The sequence below is a fragment of the Archocentrus centrarchus genome, chromosome 16 (genome assembly GCF_007364275.1).
Source record: "Archocentrus centrarchus isolate MPI-CPG fArcCen1 chromosome 16, fArcCen1, whole genome shotgun sequence".
NCBI classification, from domain to species: domain Eukaryota; kingdom Metazoa; phylum Chordata; class Actinopteri; order Cichliformes; family Cichlidae; genus Archocentrus; species Archocentrus centrarchus.
In genome coordinates, this window is record NC_044361.1 from 37,493,036 (window position 1) to 37,515,444 (window position 22,409).

The following is a 22,409-nucleotide window of genomic DNA, read 5'->3' on the forward strand; positions in this document are numbered from 1 at the left end:
ACAGCGGCAACGGACAGCTCCGAAAACGGCGGAGCACTTTTTGCAATTAAGCGATATGAATTTGGACACAGCTCATAACGCTAATCACGTTGTTCGTCGATATAATCTGTATGCCTGGACTCCTGCAGTGAGAAACGTTCCACGGTGCAAAGTGCGATTAAAATGCGTTAAATTTTTAATTCATTATTTTCCCCGTAATTAATTAATCGTAATTAACGCGTTAAAGTCCCACCCCTAAAAAATACATAACTCCCTCCCTCGGACCCCCTCACTGCTTGAATAACCCATCCATCCTTGTCTCCCCTTGGGGCCAGTTTTTTCTGTGTAGAAAAGAAAGACGATATTGTCCGTCCCAGTATAAATTTCCATGGTCTCAAGAAAATCACCATTAAAATCACCACTGCCACTAATTAACCCAGGCTTTTGCAGAGGGCCACCATGTTCTCTAAACTAGATCTGCTCAATGTTGGTTAGAATAAAAGAGAGAGATGAATGAAAGACAGTATTCAAGACTCATCTAGGACACCTGAAATATCTGGTAATGCCATTCAGACTTACTAGCACACCAGCAATTTTTCAGGCTCTTGTCAATGACGTCCTCTGTGACTTCTTTAACCACTTTGTCTTTGTCTGTCTTGACAACGTCCTGATTTTCTCTAGGTCTCTTTCAGAACACGAGTCCCACGTCTGGCAAGTCCTCCAACATCACCAAAAAAATAAGCTATACGTTAAAGGTGAGAAGTGTAAGTTCCACGTTGACACCCTATCTTTTCTTAGCTTTATCATTTAGAAAGAAATGGTTAAGGTGGATCCCACAAATGTTGAGTCATTGGTGGACTTCAGCAAAATAGCTCTGCCTTTGACATACTTAACTTCTCCAAAAATCTCTTTCCAGTGGGACTCCACCACTCAAGAAGCCTTTGACTCCCTCATGGAACGTTTTGCTTCAGTTTCTGTTCTCATTCAACCATACACCTCAAAGCAGTTTGTGGTGGAAGCAGATGCCTTAGACTCTGGACTTGGAGCAGTTTTCTCTCAACAAACAGGAAGGTAAATGCATTCATGTGCCTTTTTCTCTCACTGTTTCTCTCCTAGAACTGGTCCACCTAACCACCTTTACATCCCATCATTTGTTCTGGTGGCCTATTCTTCTTAAAGATGTCTGAGAATATGTATCTGCCTTCTCTGTTTGTGCTCAGAACAAGTCTTTTAGTGCACACCCCCCCCCCCCCCCCCCCCCCTCCAATAATTTCATTATTGGACACACACCATCATCTGGCAAAACGATAATCGCCGACGACTTCTCAGCAGTCAACAATTGAGCTGTCCATTTTGTTGCTCTTCCCAGGCCAACAGGCAAGCAGAGAGGAGCTTGAGGTAGTTCTGTAATGTGTCGTTTCCTCAGATTAGTCCACCTGGAGCTCCTAACTGTCTTGGTTAGGATACGCACATAACTCCATGGCCTCCACTGCAACCAGTCTCTCTCGCCATTGGAGTTGTCACTTGTCTACCATCCCCCAATTTTTCCAGCTGTGGAAGGGAAGATATCTTTTCCCTCTGCAGCATCATTTACGTTGCTGTTGACGGTTCACTTAAGCTGCACTGTTGAGGACCAAGGAGCACAACAAATGGCTGGCTGATTGCCATCAGATCCCTGCACTGAACTACAGTGCAGGTCAAAAAGTCTGTCATGGTCCCGCTGTCCTCCTGTGCTGTTCTCTACCTTCTGTTTCTCTCTCTCTTCTATCAGGTGCGAATGTGTTTGGAGTGAGTGAGTGAGTGAGTGAGTGAGTGAGTGAGTGAGTGAGTGAGTGAGTGAGTGAGTGAGTGAGTGAGTGAGGTAACTTGCCTTGGAAAAAAGGGAACTCTGGAAATTGCCCGCTGGATTGGAGACCTGGACTTCACTACTGGGAACGGTTGTTTTAACTGTAGCAATTCATCTGTGTTTGTAAATAAACATGTTGAACTTTTCATCTCAGTCAAACCTGCCCGAGTGGCCTTGATAGACACTTGAGCAGATTGTTGAAAGAGGAAATGATAAAAAATATAAATTTTAAAGAACCCAGAAAGGCAAATTTTTAATCATCTTATGTAACAGTCTCTTTCCTGTGTGGAGGGGAAATGTCTGAATCTTTCAGTCATGGTAACTGAAAAGGTAATAAAAAATAAATAACCTGAGGAAAAGATGAGGGAAGAGCAAATGCCATCTGCATAGCATGACACCTCTCTGACACTGGTACTGTTGGACATGATCGACCCATATAAGCAAATAAAATTTTCAAAAAAAGGAATGTAACATCAAATATGCAACAAAAGACAAGAATTTATGAAGAAAAATGAGTATTAAATGTGGCTGTGACCAAACAGGGACATAAAAGCATTCCGTGCTTCTGACCCACAAGTGTAGCTGCACACAAATGATTCACAATAACAGTTTGGTCCTGGCAGGGTAACCTCAACACCTTCATTTTATTTTAGAGAATTTGATGCCACTTCACATATGGTTCCTTTCTTTCCTCTTTTCTGCATAGTACTCCTGAATATAATGTGCTACTTTGGTTCAAATGATCATAGTTTTTGTTTGTTAACTGCCTTTTGTAGCTGAATGCACAGCCAAAGCTAGCTATTTACCTTCTCCTATTTACCACCGGTCCTATTCTCATGTCCAGTCTGTCCCTCTCTTGCATCTAAGCAAATAACTATTACTTTTCTGTATTTAGAGGCAATATTCGTAAGGATTTTTTCATGATGTTTTTCCTACCTCATCCAAAGTTTATTTACATACTATACAAACATCAACTACACCATTAAAACCACCAGTAGATTAAGTGGAAAACACTGACACCTTGTTACAATGCCGTGCTCTGCTGGGAAAAACTGGGTCCTGGCATTCATGTTATTCCAGCATCCAGTGGATGTTATGGAACAATCCCAATCCATGCATCCCTGCTCTGCAATCTACAATTCCCTGAAGATCTGGTCCCAAGGTTCCAGTGCCAAAAAACTACTGGTCATCCCCCAGCAGTACCATGTGCATACTGTGATGAAATTCCACAAACAATGACATCTTTAAACACGTTGGTGTTAAAATTAAATTATCAAATTTAAATTTCAACACATTTTTTTACTTTATTCAGTGTAGAGGTCTTCAAACTGAATTTTTGTGCTCTTTGCTACACAGATGAAAAGGTTCATGACTGCATCTTGCACAGTTGTGATGCTATGAAAAGCTGCCCAAGAACAAACTTTTTGTCTCACAGACAAAGGATGGATGGATACTTTGTTAATTTCCCTTCAGGATGAATAAGTTCCAGAGGTATCCACAAACATGCTAGACATGCAATGAATACTATTAAATGCTAATAAAGATGCTTCAATTCATGTCAATTTTGAGAGTAGTACATACTTACAGAGTATGTAACCTGAAAATCGTACACCTGAAGTCACTGTAGCATGAAATGACAAGAGATAACTGATACCTTTCATTTGGGTTCACTTCTGCTCTAAACAATCATGCTGAACTGCTTCACGAAGAAGGATGAACTTTATGTCCTCATTCAGACGTGAGCAATGCAAAGGTCATGCCTCACATCCGACTTTTAGTCTTTCTTCAGAGCAGTAAGACAGCAGTGCACATCCTGCCTTTGTTTGATTCTACAGTATGTGGAAATGCTCTGACTGGGTTTGAGGAGCTGTGCAACAACTTTAGCAAAGTATCCAAGCATCGTTTCCACAACTTCTACATTCATCACCTGACAAACGCTGGCCCAAGCAACACCTTTTCCTGTAACTGTCTTCAGGAAAAGTCTATTAGAATTTGGTCAATTTGGTCTGGTCATATTCAGAGTACCTGTACCTGGAGCCTGACCTGCATGAAATGGAACTGTTCCATTAAGCTTTAGGTTAAATCACTACTAAGATATTATTTGGTAACCATATGTGATCAAGGAAACAGCTGAATCTTTATTAGTGAGGCAAAATACCCAGTGTTCAGTCAGACAAGCACCAATAACACAGAAAGTCACAGCGAGACCAAAATACTTTAGTGAGAGGTGACCTTGAGTCAGGAGGCTAAAGTGTCACGCTACTTTCATTTGTTTGAAAGGACCAGAAAGGTTGTCCTCTCTGTACTTATTTGATTGGATTGTCAATGGCAGGATGAGAGTTTTCTGCCGCACTTCGCTGCCTCTCATGCATACGAATGCAGTGTGGAGCAGGTGATGGTCCTAAGGGGAAACTGTTCATTATTCCACAAACTCCTCTTACTAATCTGTGTTTAAGAACTGTTCTCTTTTCCTCCAGCCTCTCTCACTCTCACTCCCAATCTGGCTGTGGCCTTTCTGTAAAGGACAGCCAAGCATGCAGGAGACTTTATCTGGCCTCCTTTTCATCTGACCTTTGAAAAAAGTAGCCATTATGTTACCTCAGGGTTGTGTAACACGCACCCACATACCTACGGTAATATCTCAAGTCAGGCTCTTCAATAGCTATCTCAGCTGATTGTATTTTTAGAATGGTGGTCCTTGAAAGAAAGAAAAAACAAGAAAATAACCAGAGGGCATTGGATTAAAGTTGAGGCTGAAGCATAATTACACCACTCATATGTCAGAGGGACACTTTTTTTGGTTCAACAGAAGCACAAGGACATCAAATTCAGGATGTGAAGTCATTAACGGCTGCTGCTGAAAACGTCTGCTTTTCCTCCTCAGAATGCACATCAGCTGTCACATTACCACCACCACCCAAAAAGGAAAGGAATTTCAAAATTAAGCAAAGGGCTTTTAGTCTACACAGATTATTTCATTAGCAAAGACCCTTCAAATTCACACAGCACTTTGATGAATTTAAAAATCACAGTTTTTTTCACATCTTTTACTGCTTATAGTTACACCTTTACTACCTGGTAAATGTCCATGAATTTCAAACTCAATACTCCAGCTTATAATGCAGGGTTTTATGTTAAAGCACTGCTTCAGATAGTTAACAAGGCTTCAGTTGTCTGAGTTGGTGAATTCAAATATGCAACTTTTCAATGCAAAACCTTCTCTTACATTTTCTTGGCACTAGAGAGTAATTTCATGTGCTGCAATGAGGGACAACACAAAGAAAACAATGAAAAGAAATCAAGTTGATTAACTCAGACTGCTATGGCTTTGGTCCCCAACACTGAAACTGAAAGTTAATGAGCAGACACTAAAGCACCATATGAATGCAGCTCAAAGTATAAAAACCACTTTGTGCTCAGTAAATGTCAAAAAGTCCTTCCATTTGACAGCAAATTGGATGTTGTAGCACATCCAAGTTTTTACTGGTGGATTCAGTGTAAGGGTTAGTGTCAATTTATTGACACTGGAACTACCAAATGGGTCATTTTGACTCATTTGGCATTTAAATCATGTAACGCCTAAAATGGATTAATTCATCATATACTGCATTTTGAGGTGCATAGGATAAAAAAGCAAAAAATTACAGTTGTTTAACCTTCGGACTGCAAAAGGAATCATTTTGACCCCATAAAAATAATTTAAAATAATATTTTACGCCTGATTACCCAGCAACATGTATTGTTTATGCACATCAAGCAAAGCATGAAGAGCACAGGGTTAACCCTGCCTCGCACCCTGTGTCATATGGGATAGTCTTCCCACGGCTGTGAACTGGACAAACAGTTCAAAAAAATGAAGGGATTTATGTATAGTTAGAGTGCTGTACCTGAATTGACAGGGTGTCCAGCTTGTGAGAGCACAGCCAGGGGGAAGAGGACTGTTCTTTGAGGGAATGCATGAAATTCATCGAATCGCACGGGACGTAAATGTCACTGGATGAATGTAGGCCATGACAAATGTCGAAACCTAGTTGTATGAGTCATACTGCTATTAACAGGGCAAAGGGACTATAAAAGGACCCTCATATTGTCCAGTTGTTCCTTGATGGCAGCTATAACTTGGAAAAATATATAGTGCTGTGTATAAGTATTTCCTGATGTCTTATTTTTTTGGTATATTTGTTACACAAATATTTCAGATCAATGTTAATATTAAACAAAGTAAATACAAAATGCCGTTTTTAAACAATGATAAACCCATTTGGATCTGTGTGAAAACGTCATTGTCAATTTTTGCCTTTATGCCAACTATAGGGTTAGGGTTATCATCTATGATGATTTGTGATGCTGTCACATCACTGCTTTGATCTTTTAAGAAATTCAACAGTGTTTTACTTCACTTATAGTACACTACAGCTTACAGAAATAACACCAACATCACACCAGCAGTGGAATGCCAATTGTCTACCTCACGCCTCCAGGCCTCCAGTGACTCGGTCTGGTAATGGTTTCCCTGTTTGGAGCAGAGTGGAGAAGCCTGAGGACTTGGCTGGAGATAAGGAAGAGTAATGATCTTTGGCCGATGAGTGAGCCATGCTGTGGCCACTTCCACCCTCATTCTGCACACCAATAAATGCACCACATGGAGTCATCACTCCACTTGAGGATGTTTTCTGGAAGTCCCACTGAGTGTCTGAGACGCAGTGTCTGGGATGTGCTGAGGAACTCCCGTGGGCCAGTGAGTGCTGTCCCGGGCCCTGGCATTTGGAAATGCCAGTTTTTCTGTGTGGTTTCTGGGAAATGGAGGGGGGAGGGCTTCCTGGCCCTGTCTGCCGGACCACAACAGATGGCCAACTGGACATCTATGATGCGTCCTTCTGGTGCCATCCTCATGCTACATATGCTTCACCCCGCGGCTATGACTTCCTGGAGATTGTTTTCTCACACTCCCTCACAGCCGTCACCATGGCTACACAATCCCAATTGTGGGGAACAGACCTCAGCGCTTACAAACGCAAAACACACACACCAGTATGAAAACCCTCTTCAAGCCCAAAATCACCACATGCAAGGCATTCCAAAGCCACTGCCAGGAAGTCTTTTATCAGCCTCACACATTCTGATAAAACTGGACAGTGTAACTGCCATCACTTCCCTTTTAATATTCCTTAATATTCAGATTTCATGTCATGTAGTCGAACTGTTGGAACTGGACGATAAGATGAAACTCGGTCAAGTCTCAACAAAAGCTGACTCTTGTGCAAATGTATTTCACTCTCTGGTTATAACAAGATAATGAGAGGCATTTCCCAACACAATGCCAAAGAGTCATGTGGTCATGCTTTTGGAAATCATCGGATTTCTTTGGCCTGCTGATAAGCTCAGGCTAATCTGTGGAATATGTTGTAAGCAATTGTGATTGATTATTGCAATTATTGCAATAAAATTGGTTCCACAGAGTACGGCAGATGAAGTACACAGGCAGGTGGACATAATGGTGGAAATTACACATAAAAAAGAGCTTTGAAATGAGAATTACAAAGGCAGCTATGGAAGGCAGTTGTTAGGCTGAATGTCACTTGACAATAAGCTAACAATGTAAGCTTTAAATGAACAATCCTTTTTGTTGTTTTTTGATAAACAGGAAAGGATGGAACAAGTTTTTAATTTGTTTTTGTTATGTCATCATTACCATCATAGTGGGACAAAATGTAAGCAGAAACAGGGAAAGCAGCAAAATACCGCCCCCCCCCCGAGTCATTACTATGCTCATATATGCTGTCACCAGTGAACCAGTCACAGGTACATGCAAAACAGTCGTAGTTTTGAAAGCTAAAAGATGTTATCTTTCAAATCTCTTTGATAGATTTGGAGATTGGAGATGCCCAAATCTGTGGATGTTTCATATAAAAATATAAAAACAAGTGAGCCTAACCTTAACTCTACCCTTATCCCTAAAGTGGTCAGTGTTAAGAGGTAAAAAATACTGATGGGTGATAAACATAATAATCCATAACATAAACATGTCACCAGACTCTGAGAAACTCTACGGGAGGGATGAACACCATTCTTCCAAAAGATATTCCCTTATTTGTGTTTTGATGCTTGTTGTGCAGAATAATGTTTAACATCCAAAAGTTCCCATGTCAGGTCAGCTGGGTTAAGATGTGGTTAGGGAAGGCTATGATATTTCAAACTCATCCATCCATTCAATATACTCTGGGGGCACTGACCACTCCCATCAAAACAGAACTGTTTCATCACAGGATTACAGTGATTAATGAGGAAAGACTTTGTACTGATTTGCTGTGACTCTTTCCTCTAAGGGGACAAGTGGACAGCAAAATGCCCCCCACAGCATAACCTATTTACTGAAGGGTTAGTTTTGTTTTGTTTTGAACCTTCTGAGATGTAGGTCATAATTGTTCAGAGAATGAGAAGCCCATAGAGAAACTTCAAAAATCAAAATTCCAACAAAAGTGGGATTTTACTCAGTAAACAGCTTGTTAAACTGCTGTGGAAATGAAGGGAATTACAATTTTGAGTAATTTGGAAGCAGAACAGAGAACTTCCAGGAACTGTTGCATACTGAAGTAAACTTGAACTTCTAGCAGCCTCAAGCTCCTAGTTGAGCCTTAATACTGTCAGGTATAAAATGCAAATCAGGATAGTACAAGACCACCACAGTTGCAGCTTTTTCTAAAAGGCACTGACTTTTTAAGACTGATATAGGTAAGTTAGCAATTGAAAAATATATTTACTGAGATTAAGTACCTTACTGGCCATTAGCAACAGTCCATAATGGCACATGCAGATTACAAAAGAAAATGCTGACTTCGTTAGTTGCTGTGGATCAGTGATGCCTGCTGGTGTTTTTTGAACCATACTGTGAATCTGGTTTTCATGCAGTGAACATGGATGTTTTTTGTCTTCATGGTCTCTGTGGCTGGTACTCAAAAAAGTAGAACTTTTCATGTCCTCATCTTTATATTTTGGTCAGACACATGAGTAATTACAAAGAGACAACACTGACACAGCAGCTCATTATCTGCATTCTGTTGTTCTATCACTCCATTCTCTGGGGAGAGTAAATCATGGCATCTCTATGCCCTTGCCAATACTTTGTGGAACAAACAAAGTTGTGAGGCAGAACCAGGAACTAATTTCATTAGCGGCTGCCAGTTGTGACTGATTACAGGCTGTTCTCTGTGGCTGGCAAGTGGGTCCAAAGTTCTGGAAGGTTAATAACCAGTAACAATCAATTACTTAACAAATCTGATATGATCAATGGGGTTCCCAATCTGGCAGACAGCAAGATGAGTAGCCGAATGCAATAAAACCGCAAATATGCTGAACACTCTAGAGCAGCAATGACTTACAGCTGAACTGCTCCTGAAAACTTAACTGTACAACCGAAATAAATACGCTGCTCAATCAAAACTCTCCAACAGAGCTCCACTACAACAGAGCACAAGAAAAACCTAATTTGAATGAATAAAATTTAATAGGCAAATCAGGATGGAACAATGAGCAGAAGCATATTAAAACAAAAGTCCCAAGCAGAGGTTGGATCAGAGTATGTCTGTGTTGTTGAAAAAGAGCACAGTGAACCAGCAGCATCTTAATTAGTGCGTCAGTCATCACTAGGCCTCCCTGGCATTGGTGCATCTCCATCCACATCAGGCCTGATTATTCTAATGATTTCTAAACCTCTGTCCAGCTATTATTCACACATCACAGAGCTCGGCCTTGTTATCTCTGAGGGCAAGGCCTCTTGTCTCCCTGAATCCACAAATTAAATCCAGAAAAGGCCTCCTTTCCCTTTCACACTGTCCTTAGTAAGGGGGCTCAGTTGCCATTCAGCATTCAAGTCATTTACTTAAACTATTAGGTGAGCAACAATGCCCATTCCCTGAACGGCAGAAAGAAAATGTTTGCATACCAATATAATGCATTGTGTTACAACAAGGCTAAAAGTGTAAGTCCTTGCTATCGGCTACAATTAAACTGCAGTTTTACAGTGTTGTACATAACAAATGTGTGTTCCTTTAAGTCTGAGTAGCAGCTACTAGGAGAAAGGCCATATGATCTTTGAAATAAAAAGGATTTAGAGATCATCTGAAAATGATGACACTGTATAAACTGTAAACAAGAACAAAATGCAATAATTGGAAAATGTCACACACTCATATTTTATTCACAACAGAACACAGAAAACATGTCAATGTTTTTAATCTGAGAAACTATACCATTTTAAAGAAAAGTATGAGATCATTTTGAATTTGATGGCAGCAACACATCCCAAACAAAGTTGGGAGAGGGCCATGTTTGCCACTGTGTCATCCCCTCTTCTATTGTCCTGGCTTTTTGTCAATTTTTTTCATGTCATGATGCCCTAAATGTTTTGAGTTCTGGACTGCAGGCAGGCCAGTTCAGCAGTGGGACTCAACGAAGCCGTGCTGTTATAATAGCTGCAGTATGCAGTTTAGGTGGTCTTGCTGAAATATCCAAGGCCTTCCCTGGAAAAGATGTTGTCTGGACAAGAGCATAAGTTGCTCTAAAACCTGCATTTACTTTTCGGCACTGATGGAGCCTTTCCAGATGTGCAAGCTGCAAATTCCATAGGTACTAATGGACTCCCATACCATCAGAGATGCAGGCATTTGAACTGAGTGCTGATAACAAGCTGGATGGCCCCTCTCCTCTTTAGTCCAGTGCAGCATCCATGTTTTCCAAAAAGAATTTCAAATTTCAATTAAAATGACCACAGAACAGTTTTTCACTTTGCCTCAGTCCGTTTTAAATGAGTTTTGGCCCAGAGAGGACAGCAGCATTTCTGGGTCATAGTCGCATGACAGAGCTTTAACCTGCATTTGTGGATGGCACAGTGTTGACAGACAATGATTTCTGGAAGTGTTTCTGAGTTTATGAAGTTTTCCATGACAGAATCATATCTTTTCTTTTTTAAATGCAGGGCTACCGGAGGACATGAAGGTCATGGGCTGCCAGAATTGGAGATTTCTCCATAGCATAGCATAGCATACCATAGCATAGATAATGAGACATTCAGTCTTTGCAATTTTTTCATTGAATGAAAAATTTGTGTACGCAGTTTGTTGTAGACTGATGAACCTTTGCCCATCTTTATTTCTCTGCCTCTCTGAGATGTTTTTTTTATAAGATGAAACTACTGACCTGCTGCCAGTTAACCCCATTGCTTCTAAAATATTTCTCCAGCTATTTGTTTTTAATATCATTTACTTTTACAGCCTTTTATTGGAAGCATTTTTGAGACATGTTTCCACAATCAAATTCAAAATGAGCCAATAGTTTTCACAAAAATTCAATATATGTTCTAGGTTCTATTGTGAATACAATATGGGTTTATCCAAATCGTTGCATTCTGTTTTTATTTACATTTTTTCACAGTATCCTAATTTTTTTGGGATTGTGGTTGTATGAGTACTATGACTTTTGGTTAAATGAAAACTTGCCTTTGAGATCATTTGTGTGCAGTGTAAATAGATCTTTAGGCTTTAGGCATTAGATAAAAGTTAATTGTGCCCAAAATGAGCTCATGCTGCACTGAGCTTGAAATGTGTTCTTTCAGTTTAATAATTCAAGAAAGTTTGGTGATTTCTGTGTAAAATTAAAGTAAATGTTGAGTAAAAATAGCAAAAGCACACTAGTCAATGCTCCATGTTGCTGTGGAAAATTGACTACTGTAATAAATGACGATTATGTTATATCAGTGGCATAGAATAAAGGTGTGGTCTAATCTGTAGCAGACTGATGCAAGGCATCCTCATCCTGGGAGGAAACTTAGTGCTGTTTTCTCAGATTACTGTTTTGTCTCCTGCATCTTCATTACACATGTGGTGTCCTGTGGCACTGGGATAATTCACCAACCAGTTCAACCCACCAAGTCCATATTAGGAGGTTGGTGGCATAAGTCACATTTTAGTCAGCCAGAGAAAACTAGTTTGTGTCTCGTTGGAACCTTATTGTCTAGCTTTTTACTCTTGCTTTTACTTCCTATATATGTTTAAGCACTGAACACAAAGACTGTGTAACATAACTTTGCTATCAGCTTTAACAAAACAACACTAACCGACACCGTGGGGAATGAACACTGGCTGATTGCTGTGAAAAAAAAAATGCAAGGGACAAACTGTTACTGTCACATGACTAGGTTAGAGTATTACTGAAACAGCAAGACTGAAATGATTCTTCTCTTCAGCAGTGAAGAGTACATTTGGTCCAGCAAAAGATTGGGGGGTGGGCATTGGGGGATGTGCAGTAACAATTCTGATCTGTGGTACATCCTGCCTGGAGCTTACGAGACTTACAAGACTTAAAGGATCTACTGCATACATCATGGTACCAGATACTCCAGAGCATGTAATTCATCTCTCAGTTTTACACCACTTATCCAGGCCTGGATCATGAGGGAGCCTTTGACATTCTCCCCAGCCTCCTCCCAACTTGAAGCATTGCCAGGATCGGAGTGCCATGGCTAGCCTCCCAGGTGGATGTGACAGAGTTTCCAGACGGCTTTTTTTTTTAAATCAGCTACCTAAAGCTTGTAATGAAAGACATGTACTTAGGCTTCTGGTATTCTCACTTCTTCAGCTACCAACCAAATGCCATAACCATATGCAGTCCACAGAATGCAGTATAAACACTAAAACAGTAAAAACTGCTCCACCACTGAGCCACCCGGGTGCCAGATAAAGGAACAATTTTTAATCAGAGTATAGCATGAAGTCAATTAAACTTATGGGATACTGAACTGGTCAGTTAAGTAGCAGAGGGGATTGTTAGTTTCAGCTGCTTTGGTGTTAGTGAAATTAACAACAGGTGCACTAAAATCATTTAACATTTAAATTTACATTAATGGATTACACAGCAGTGGGGAATAAATATCATTACAGTAGAAGTCTTTCTGAAAGTGCTGTAACTGAGTTGAAGGACTTAATTCCTCCAATATTATCCTCTTCAGTGCCAACACATTGGAGAGCTGCTATCTAAACTCTGCTCCCATAGAGATGGAATACCTCATCAGTAGCTTTACAACCTCATAGCGTATGACTCAGGATACTGTGGCTCCTCTGAAAAAGACAACCTCAAATCAGAAGCGCTTGACTCCCTGGTATAACACACAAAGGTGCAGCTTAAAGCAGATAACCTGTAGGCTGGTGAGGAAATGGCAGAGGATCTTCATTTAGCCTGGAAAAAGAGTTTGTTGCATTATAAAAAAGCCCTCCGCAAAAATTGAAGAAAATAAGAACAACCCCAGGTTTCTTTTTAGCACTGTAGCCAGGCTGACAAGGAGTCAGAGCTCTGTAGAGCCGAATACTCATTTAACTAGCAATGACTTCATGAATTTCTTTACAAATAAAATTTTAACCATTTTTGAAAAAAAAGTACACATAACAATATAAAAGACATATCTTAATGTACAGCTACTTTCAATACTACTGATATTTATTTGGACTTTCTCTCTCTGATTGATCTTTCTGAAGTAATGTTAATAGTTAGTTAACACCAATGTGTCTATTCCTACTAGACTGCTCAAAGAAGTCTTTCCATTAATTAATGCTTTAATCTTAAATATGATCAGTCAGTCTTTATTAATGGGCTTCAAGGTGGGAGATACCCCTAGGATGCTATCCCCTTGTCTTACTAGGACCAAGCCCCAACATTGTCAGACATGCCTGCATGTAGAGGTCATACAAACTACTATGTACAATTATGAGTTACTGCAATAAATTTTTGGCAAAATGAACTATCTGCCGCATCATTTTTTCAGTCTGATTTCTAAGGTCTCAGCATTTTTTGTTAGCAGCCTAGCTGTTCTAGCTAATGAGGCCTGAGTGGTGATCGGTAAAAGTCAGTTCCAATCTACATGGGAGAAAATTAAGCAGTACAAGTCATCAGGTGTCACTAGAGATTAGGTTTTTTATAACATTTTTTAAACAAAAGAAATGTGCGTATATGAGAAACTATATTTAGGAGATATTTCAGGGAATTTGGAATAAAGTAAGACAACAACGAGGAGATTAACTTGGACAGGTTCAGTTCCAAGGCTGAAGTTTGATCTGACACCACTGATCTTGCAGACAAATACTTTTAGGAATTTTTCACAGTTATCAGAAGACAAAGCAGGAAAACCAGAGTGAGCTGATGGTATTTAAAAGGAACCTGGTGCTGTGCATGTTATTGTTAAGTAAGCCAGAGAAATAAGACATTAAGCAAAGTTAATAAATTCTTCATGTGAAGGTAATAAATGTGGAGGTTTGTTTTTCCATCTATTCACTCTTTCTAAAAGAGCATAACATTGTCCTTTACTTCTTTTAAAAAAGAAAGAAAATCTTTCGTTTTAGTCCATCTTTCAAGCTGTTTTTATATTTTTAATAAAGGGTTAATGGTAAGAGTAGGCTCCATACTTTAGCTAGCTTACAGTTGTAGCCATACAGAATGCTACAGTACCCGATTATGTTTCTTGAAACTGGCACCAAAAACAAGTAAATATCAACAGAGCACCATGTTAAAGGCCTTTGAAAAGCGTGTTTACAATATTGTGGGGAAAAAAATCTTTGGTCTCCTTTTAGAGTGTTTTAATGGAACTGTCTGATAAAGAATATGATGCTGTGTGGTACAAGTGTTCCAGGTAGGATTTGGTGAGTAATATTTTTTGAAGTCTGTTGCTTTGCAACAGGTATGGTTGTCTCTGTGTTGCACCTGTAAACTGTACATTACTTAGGACCAAATATGGTCATTTCTGCAGAGTCCAAAACAAAAGGATGATGTCACTCTAACAGAGTCACTGGATCCATGTTTAATGTACAGTCTAGGGCAGGGCTCTTGAACTCCAGGCCTCAACAGCCCCTGTCCTGCAGGTTTTAGATGTGTCCCTGATCCAACACACCTGAATCAAATGGCTGAATTACCTCCTCAGTATGCAGTCAAGTTCTCCAGAGTCCTGCTAATGACTTCTATATTTGTCTCAGGTGTGTTGAAGCAGAGACACATCTAAAACCTCGAGGCCTGGAGTTCAAGAGCCCTGGTCTAGGGTTACATCTTGAGCCTAAAAGCATATTTAAAGTGTATTAACAATATTAAATAATGCTTATGCATGGTGGTGTGAGGGAGTAATTTTCATTCTGAGGCCCGTTTAGAAATCCATCAGATTTCAGTCAACAGATGGCAAAACTATGGAACCTTAAATGCATAACAAGCCTTATGAATAAGCTAGTGATAAAAACTTAATGGGGTCCAGTTCACTGATGGTTTAATTATTTCCTGTTTCATGTTGAGCAATAAAAATCATTGTTGTTTGTACATGATTTTAAAAAATGAGAAAAATAAATCTCTCTCAGGGCATCTAACGCCCATTGTATAAATCTTTAAAAACACATTTATGTCTAAATATCTCTCTATATAGAAGGCTCTGTACAACCGCAGTGAGAGCTTGATCCATATAACCGATAATAAGTCAGATTCGTTTCCTGTGGGTGTTGGACTCCGTCACAGCTGTCCTTTGTCACCGTTTCTGTTCATAATTTTTATGGACAGAATTTCTAGGCATAGCCAGGTGGCAGAAGGCTTCTTCCTTGGTGGCCTCAGAGTCTCATCTCTGCTCTTTGCAGATGATGCGGTCCTGTTGGCTTCATAAGGGGGTGGCCTCCAGCTCGCAGTGGAACAGTTCACAGCCGAGTGTGAAGCGGCTGGCATGAACATCAGCACCTCTAAGTCTGAGGCCATGGTCCTCAGCCAGAAAAGGGTTGAGTGCCCTCTCAGCCTCAGGGACGGGTTCCTGCTCCAAGTGGAGGAGTTCAAGTATCTTGGGGTCTTGTTCACGAGTGATGGGAGAAGGGAGCGGGAGATCGACAGACGGAACGGATCTGCTTCTGCAATGATGCGGATGCTGCACCGGTCTGTCGTGGTGAAGAGGGAGCTTAGTGTAAAAGCATTCCTACCCTCACCTATAGTGACAAGCTTTGGTAGTGACCGAAAGAATAAGATCGTGAAGGTGGTGGAAATGAGTTTCCTTCGAAGGGTGGCTGGCCTCTCCCTTAGAGATAAGGTGAGGAGTGCGGCCATCCAGCAGGGGCTCAGAGTAGAGCCGCTGCTCCTCCACATCGAAAGGAGCCAGTTGAGGTGGCTCGGGCATCTGATTAGGATGCCTCCTGGCCGCCTCTTGGGTGAGGTGTTCCGGGCATGTCCTACCAGGAGGAGGCCCCGTGGTAGACCCAGGACACGCTGGGGAGATTATATCTCTCGGCTGGCCTGGAAACGCCTTGGGGTCCCTCCGGATGAGCTGGAGGAGGTAGCTGGGGAGAGGGAAGCCTGGGCTTCTCTGCTTAGGCTCCTCCCTCCGTGACCAGGGCCCCGGATAAGCAGAAAAGAACGGATGGATGGATGGATAACTCGCTATATAGAAATATTTATGTTTCTCATTGTACTGGTTTGTTCTTTTGTACAAGCATGATTAGCATAATATTGAAATTTTTAAACCTCTGTGTGGTTCTTTGAATGAAAAATCAAACAGGAATACTGACCAATTTTGGCAGAACTAGTCAATAAACGGGAAAATATCACTTAACAGTTATTTAGCGTTACCTGGGCAGTGTATCTTCTCTAACTGTAATCACTGCTGGTAAAATCTCACAGTGCCAAACAGTGGCTAATAATTTACAGTACACACTGTGGCTGTACTATAACTGTTAGCCAAAGCATGATCAAATATTTGTGCAGATATTGCAGCAGATGGCAGTTCTGAACAGGAGCCACATGTAAACATTACAAATTGAATAGAGGTTTAGGCTCTCATGTCATGCTGACACAGCTGAATGTCTGGGTGTGTCATAGTACAGATTTCACCATTTGCATCAGATGAGTCAAAATACTCAAATACTCCAGCCATTCCCAAAGTCAAGAGTGCTGAGGCACAGTTAAAATCTAGAAAATTCCATGGGGCCCCCGCATACTTAAATCTAATCTAATCAAACTACAAGAGAAAGTGATGTACTTCCTTAAAAACTGCATTCAAAAAACATAAACAACACAGGCTGTTGGCTATAAATTGCTAATGCTACCCAGTCATATGTAAAGTGCTAATGCCAACATGTGACTCACTTGCCAGTGAGACACAAACTTCAGTCCAAGAGCAGTAACAACCTTCTATTACCAGTTTGAATTCATTTTTTATATAAACAAATACATTTATATAAATGTGTAACTGTACATACTTGTGAATATGTACAGTTACACAGTATGTACAGAGTTTCAAACTGAATTTCTGTTACTACTGCAGCCCAACTGCAGTACATTCACAGCCCACACTTTGGGAATCACTGCTCCTTTTAACACGAATTGCTATAGTTACTGTTGTAAGAGGTAACTTTTTTTAGCCCTTTGAATCCATATAAAATTCAGCTCAAGCTCTGGGATTAGTTCTATGAGTGCTAATAATTATCTCTTGAGTCCAACAGAACATTTGTTCCCATTTAGAAGAATTTTCATAGAGATCTATAAGAGATGTGTTCATAAGGACTGAATGGTGTAAAGATATATTGTATATATTATTGTCATATTACACTGTATAGATTGTAGATAAATTTTACTGTAAGAGACCCAAATGCAAGATGCTCAAAGTCAACTTTAAATTTCCAGGGAATCCGAACACCACAAATCACCAGGAATGCAAATGCAAAAAGTACAGGGAACACCCAGCATGGAGACACACAGCTACACAGACGACACGACAGGGGAGACAAACTCAACACAAGTTGACAGAAGAAGGCAGGGGAACAGTGAACGACCAGAAACCACACAGAGACAAGACAGAAGGAAGAGAATGAAAACAAGAAGGGAACTCAATTCAGAACCTCAATTCATCAGAAACTAAAACTGAGAATTGAAGGCTATACATATACAAAACTAGAAAATAAATCATACAAAAGTAAACCAGGTTTAACAACTTCTAAAGACAACAAACTTTTTATACAACGGCCACTGGGGAGGCACAGAAGAATATAAGCATTACAACCAATAATATCTAAGAAACAAACTCAAACATTAATCATTCTCAAAAATGAAATGGCATAAAAAATCAAAACTTCAAACCCTGGGTCCAAGATCCAGGTAAACCTTTGTGCTAAATTCATCACAGACACAAAAGATAGAACACTGCAACTACAAGTTGAACAACAATTCAAGTTTGGTTGCAGAAAGACAAATGCACAAACATACTTGGTTACAATTTAGCCTTTTGAACTCATGTATTGTCATAAACTCATCTTTTTGTGCTATCCTCCTGAGAAAACAAGTAGTTCTTTAACTCCTAATTGTTCCAAGGCTTTCTTCATCTAGTCTCTAACTGTGTCGGATCTGTGTTTGATGCTGGTGCACAGTGGCTTTTATCAGAGCTGAAAACTGCTGCCTGATTCTTTTAGAAATAAGGCTGGAAAAGCATTGAGACTGGACCAAACTTTAATGTTCCAAACCAAATGTTCCAGACCAATGAGAAACATCACAATGCATAATCGTTCTCTGTAGGTGAGGAGAACTCAATAATCTTTATTTAATGTAACTCACTAAAGACAGATAGGAGAAACACCAGTTCTAAAAAATATTATCAAAGTCTGATTAATAACGCTTGCAGCAGATAATGAAATAGCAGACAGATTAAAAGACAGGAAGAAATTTGAGACTAGAAAGAGCCGTATGCTTTCCAGATGAGGTAGATGACCGGTGAGTCAGCCAAATCATATGCAATAGAATGTCGGGCACTGCATCCTTTCCCGTATTCTCAGAGGTTTATGTGACACAATCAAAAGTTCCAGAGCACCGAGGGCAGATTGATTTCTAGGCTATTGTTTATTTTAGACCATAAGTATGTTAGCTCTATTCTGCAGCACACTGGATCAGAAATGTAGTTTTAAATGTTCTGCCAACACATTTTCACAGTTTTCTCTAACAAATTCACTGTCACACTTTTTCTGACAAATATTTTAATAGATGGGACCTCCATTATTCTGGTAAACAAGAATAAAAGAGGAGCAGACTGTAATACTTGGTTTACATTGTGAACCAAGAATTACTGCTGTTTCTTAGGCTAACAGCAACTGAAAACTAAAACAAAACCAAAAGGGGCAAAAGTCCAAAATGTGTACATTTCAGAGGGCTTTGGTAGTATAAAGACAATATGGGGAGGGGCACCTGTACAGACTCATTGTTTAGCATAATTCCCATAGACACTGATATTTACTGATTAAATTACTGATAAACTTATATAGCGCTATACTCAAACACAAAAGCACTTCATGCAACATGTCTTGTTCACCTGTTCACACTCACATACACACAAGCACTTTTTCTGCACCTAAGTGCTTTCTATCTCATATTGACACTCTGATAAACACATCTTGCCCAAGGTGAATGTATTTTGCCCAAAGATGCTTTGGCATGCAGCCTGGAGCAGCCTGGGATCAAACCACCAACCTTCAGATTAGTTGACGACCTGCTCTACCTCCTGAAAGCTAAAACATCTGACAACAAACACATCAAAATACATGAAAGCAGTACACAATATGCACACTGCTGTCAGCCTCTGAGTCTCAGGCTTCACTAGCTTTCGCCATTTTTAATGGATTCTTTGAAAAATACAAAATTTTTCTTTGCATAGCCTTTTTCTTGTGCTGTTGTGAGATTCTCGCCCTAGGCTCTCACTGCAGTATTGCATTCCTTCCTGTTCCTGTTGTAACTCGCAGTGATGTTTTGTGTAGCCCGATTCATTACAAATCTTCAGATAATGACATGTTTCACAGTGTCATCTTCATGTTCTAAGAATGAACTTAAATTTCTTGAAATAATAATTCATGTGGGTAGTAATGACAACAATCGTAGGTCAATAAAGTTAATAGTGAATCGGTGTGTAAATCTGCAAAAACAATGTTGAACTCTAGTTTTCTCTGGACCCCTCCTCAACCAGACCAGGTTAGACATGAGTTCTCCTTATATTGCTGGCTCACTGAGTGGTGTCCATAAAAAAAAAAAAAAATAATAATAAAATTGGCTTTTGTCCTGTCTCTCTCTCCTCACCCCCAACCACTCGCAGCAGATGACTTCCCCTCCCTGAGCCTGGCTCTGCTGGAGGTTTCTTCCTGTTAAAAGGGAGTTTTTCCTTCCCACTGTCACCAAGTGCTGCTCATAGGGGTCATTTGATAGTTGGGTTTTCTCTGTATTATTGTAGGGACTTTAATATAAAGGGCTTTGAGGCAACTGTTGTTGTGATTTGGTGCCATATAAATTATAAATAAAATAAAGTTGAATTGAGTTTGGGATCTGTAGTATGAGGATGTTTGTGGGCATTTTTTTCTTTATTTAATTTTCTTTTAATATGCATCTATTTATTAGATTAGACTAAAATGGATAAATTAAGAAATGTTTGCTGGGAATAGTTTTGATTTGCAGTGCAAATTGCTAGCTGGGCAAATTTGTTCAGACTGATATATATTATTTTAGTCACAGGCAAGCAAACATTTCTGTCATTTAGGTATAAGAATATGTGCTTTCTAAATCTTTACCGTCTAAATGTTAAGCCAAGCTAGCCATCTATGGAGTGTAGCTTCATATTTAATAGGCATATCTGACTGTGAACCTATAATATTAAGAGCTTGAGAAGAAGATAGCGAAAAGATAAGCATACTGTATTTACAACATAAACCTAAAGTTACTCCACCGTCTCTACTCTTATAAAAAAATGTTCCATGCTTAATGACTATGGCTAACTGAGTGAAGTGAGCTCCCCCCAGGGTCCCTGTCCTTCAGTGGGTCCATGTTATTTAAGTGGACTTAATTTGACTTTAACTTTGGTTTGTAAAATTGTCTGAATTTTGCAGCACTGGCAGACTCAGCATGTTTCAAACTGACTTTTGTCAAAAACAGTCCATCGAAAGGGCTGCCTGGCTCTTAAGCCTTGTTAACTGATAAGATGCTGAATGCTGAAACTGTATCTAAAATGCAACCTATTCAATCACAAGGCTACTTTCCCAACAATAATAAAATGAGAGTAGGAGGAAAGAGAAATCATCCAGCGATGACTTCCTGTCACAGACACAACAGATAGCTCTCATAGTAAAATAGAGAGAGTAACTCACTCACATAATTATCCTCTATCTTAATCACATCTCTGCACGTCTCTAACAATATGGCATCCATACAAAGATACAAGCACACACAAACTCACACATAACCTGAAGGCACAATATGTTTTCAGCAGACAGATTTAAACAAACATCTGTGCTCTCTTCTTGTCTAGAGAAAGCAGCGAAGAAGCATCTCTGATGGCCTCCCATCCCCCCCATCTGTGCCTCTACTCTCCTCCCTACTAATCTCCTCATCTCCTCTTTCTGCCTCGGTGTGAGGCTGCAGTATAACAGCAGTCACTACAGGCTGAAAAACGCAGGGTGAAAAGGAGGGATTCCTCCAGCTTTACCTTTGAATGTAGGGACTGAAGTGGACTGTGATTCAGTGATTCAGAGATGTTGCTCTTCCTCAGCGTAGCCTAACATCATATGATCCAACCACCTGCTTCTGCTGCCTGGTCATATGATCATGTTAAGTCTTGGCAAAGAACTGTGGGATTTGTAGTTAAGACCCAGTGTGCTGGTTAACACACTGTATTATTATTTACCTTCACAATAGCTATATGTACTGAAATCTCCAACACTTTAAAATTTAAAAAGCTGCAGACCTTGAGCACTCTAGCGCCACCACTGGGGCAAAGTATGACTTGCGTTAACAACCATAACTTGTGACCTGTGTGGCTCATTTTGGAAATCAAGGTATCGAGTAGACAGTGTGGAAATCGAGGTATCCTTAAATCTAGCTAAGTTCAATGCACCATATGACATCATTTTCCCCCAAATTGAATTTTATGGAAATCCTTCAAATATTTCCATAGGTCACAAAGTTTGTCCAAAGTTCACTAAAATTGACTAGGATCATCTTCAGACCAAGCCTCACAAAAGTTATTGGATGGATTTTTGAGTTTCCACAGCACTTGACTGTCAGAGCCAATCAAAATCTGTGGTGAATCTGTGAACTGAGGTCATATCTCGGAAATGCTTTAATGTATCAAAACCAAACCCCTTCAGAAGGAAGAACAAGAGTTTTGGTGATACTTGGCCTTTAATGGGCGCTATAATTAGTAAAACTGTATTTTGACCGATGACAGCTTATGTGTTCATGATTTACTATGAAATTTGTGTGTCAGCTAATCCTGTTGCCCCCAGAGCGCCTCTGTCTCTGCCGCTGGTCCTTCAGTTGACTCTCCCCTGTGAATTAACAGTAACAGGAGAGAGTGTAAGTCCTGTTGCTTACTTGGAACACAAAGACCAGCTCGACTGAGACAGGTGTTCAGGTGAGGAATCTCCTCTTCAGGAGGGAGTTTCACTGGAGACAGACCAGGGTTATAATAGTTTTGGATTTTACATTATAGTTTAGTTTTAGTTAGTTTTTACTTTTTTTTTCTCTAATTCAGTTAGTTTTAATTAGTTTTCAGAGTGGTTTTGGT

The 22,409-nt window shown here is 40.0% G+C and overlaps 1 protein-coding gene across 2 annotated transcripts in view; it reads right to left on the reverse strand.

Moving 5' to 3' along the window:
- The window catches only part of tsnare1 (T-SNARE Domain Containing 1), a 302,770-nt gene extending 281,351 nt beyond the window's left edge, over nt 1-21,419 (reverse strand). For both annotated transcript variants that reach the window (XM_030750077.1, XM_030750074.1), the window contains exon 1: nt 21,330-21,419. The gene's annotated coding sequence lies outside the window, so the exon portion shown is untranslated. The remainder of the gene's footprint in view (nt 1-21,329) is intronic.
- Nucleotides 21,420-22,409: the final 990 nt, after the last annotated feature.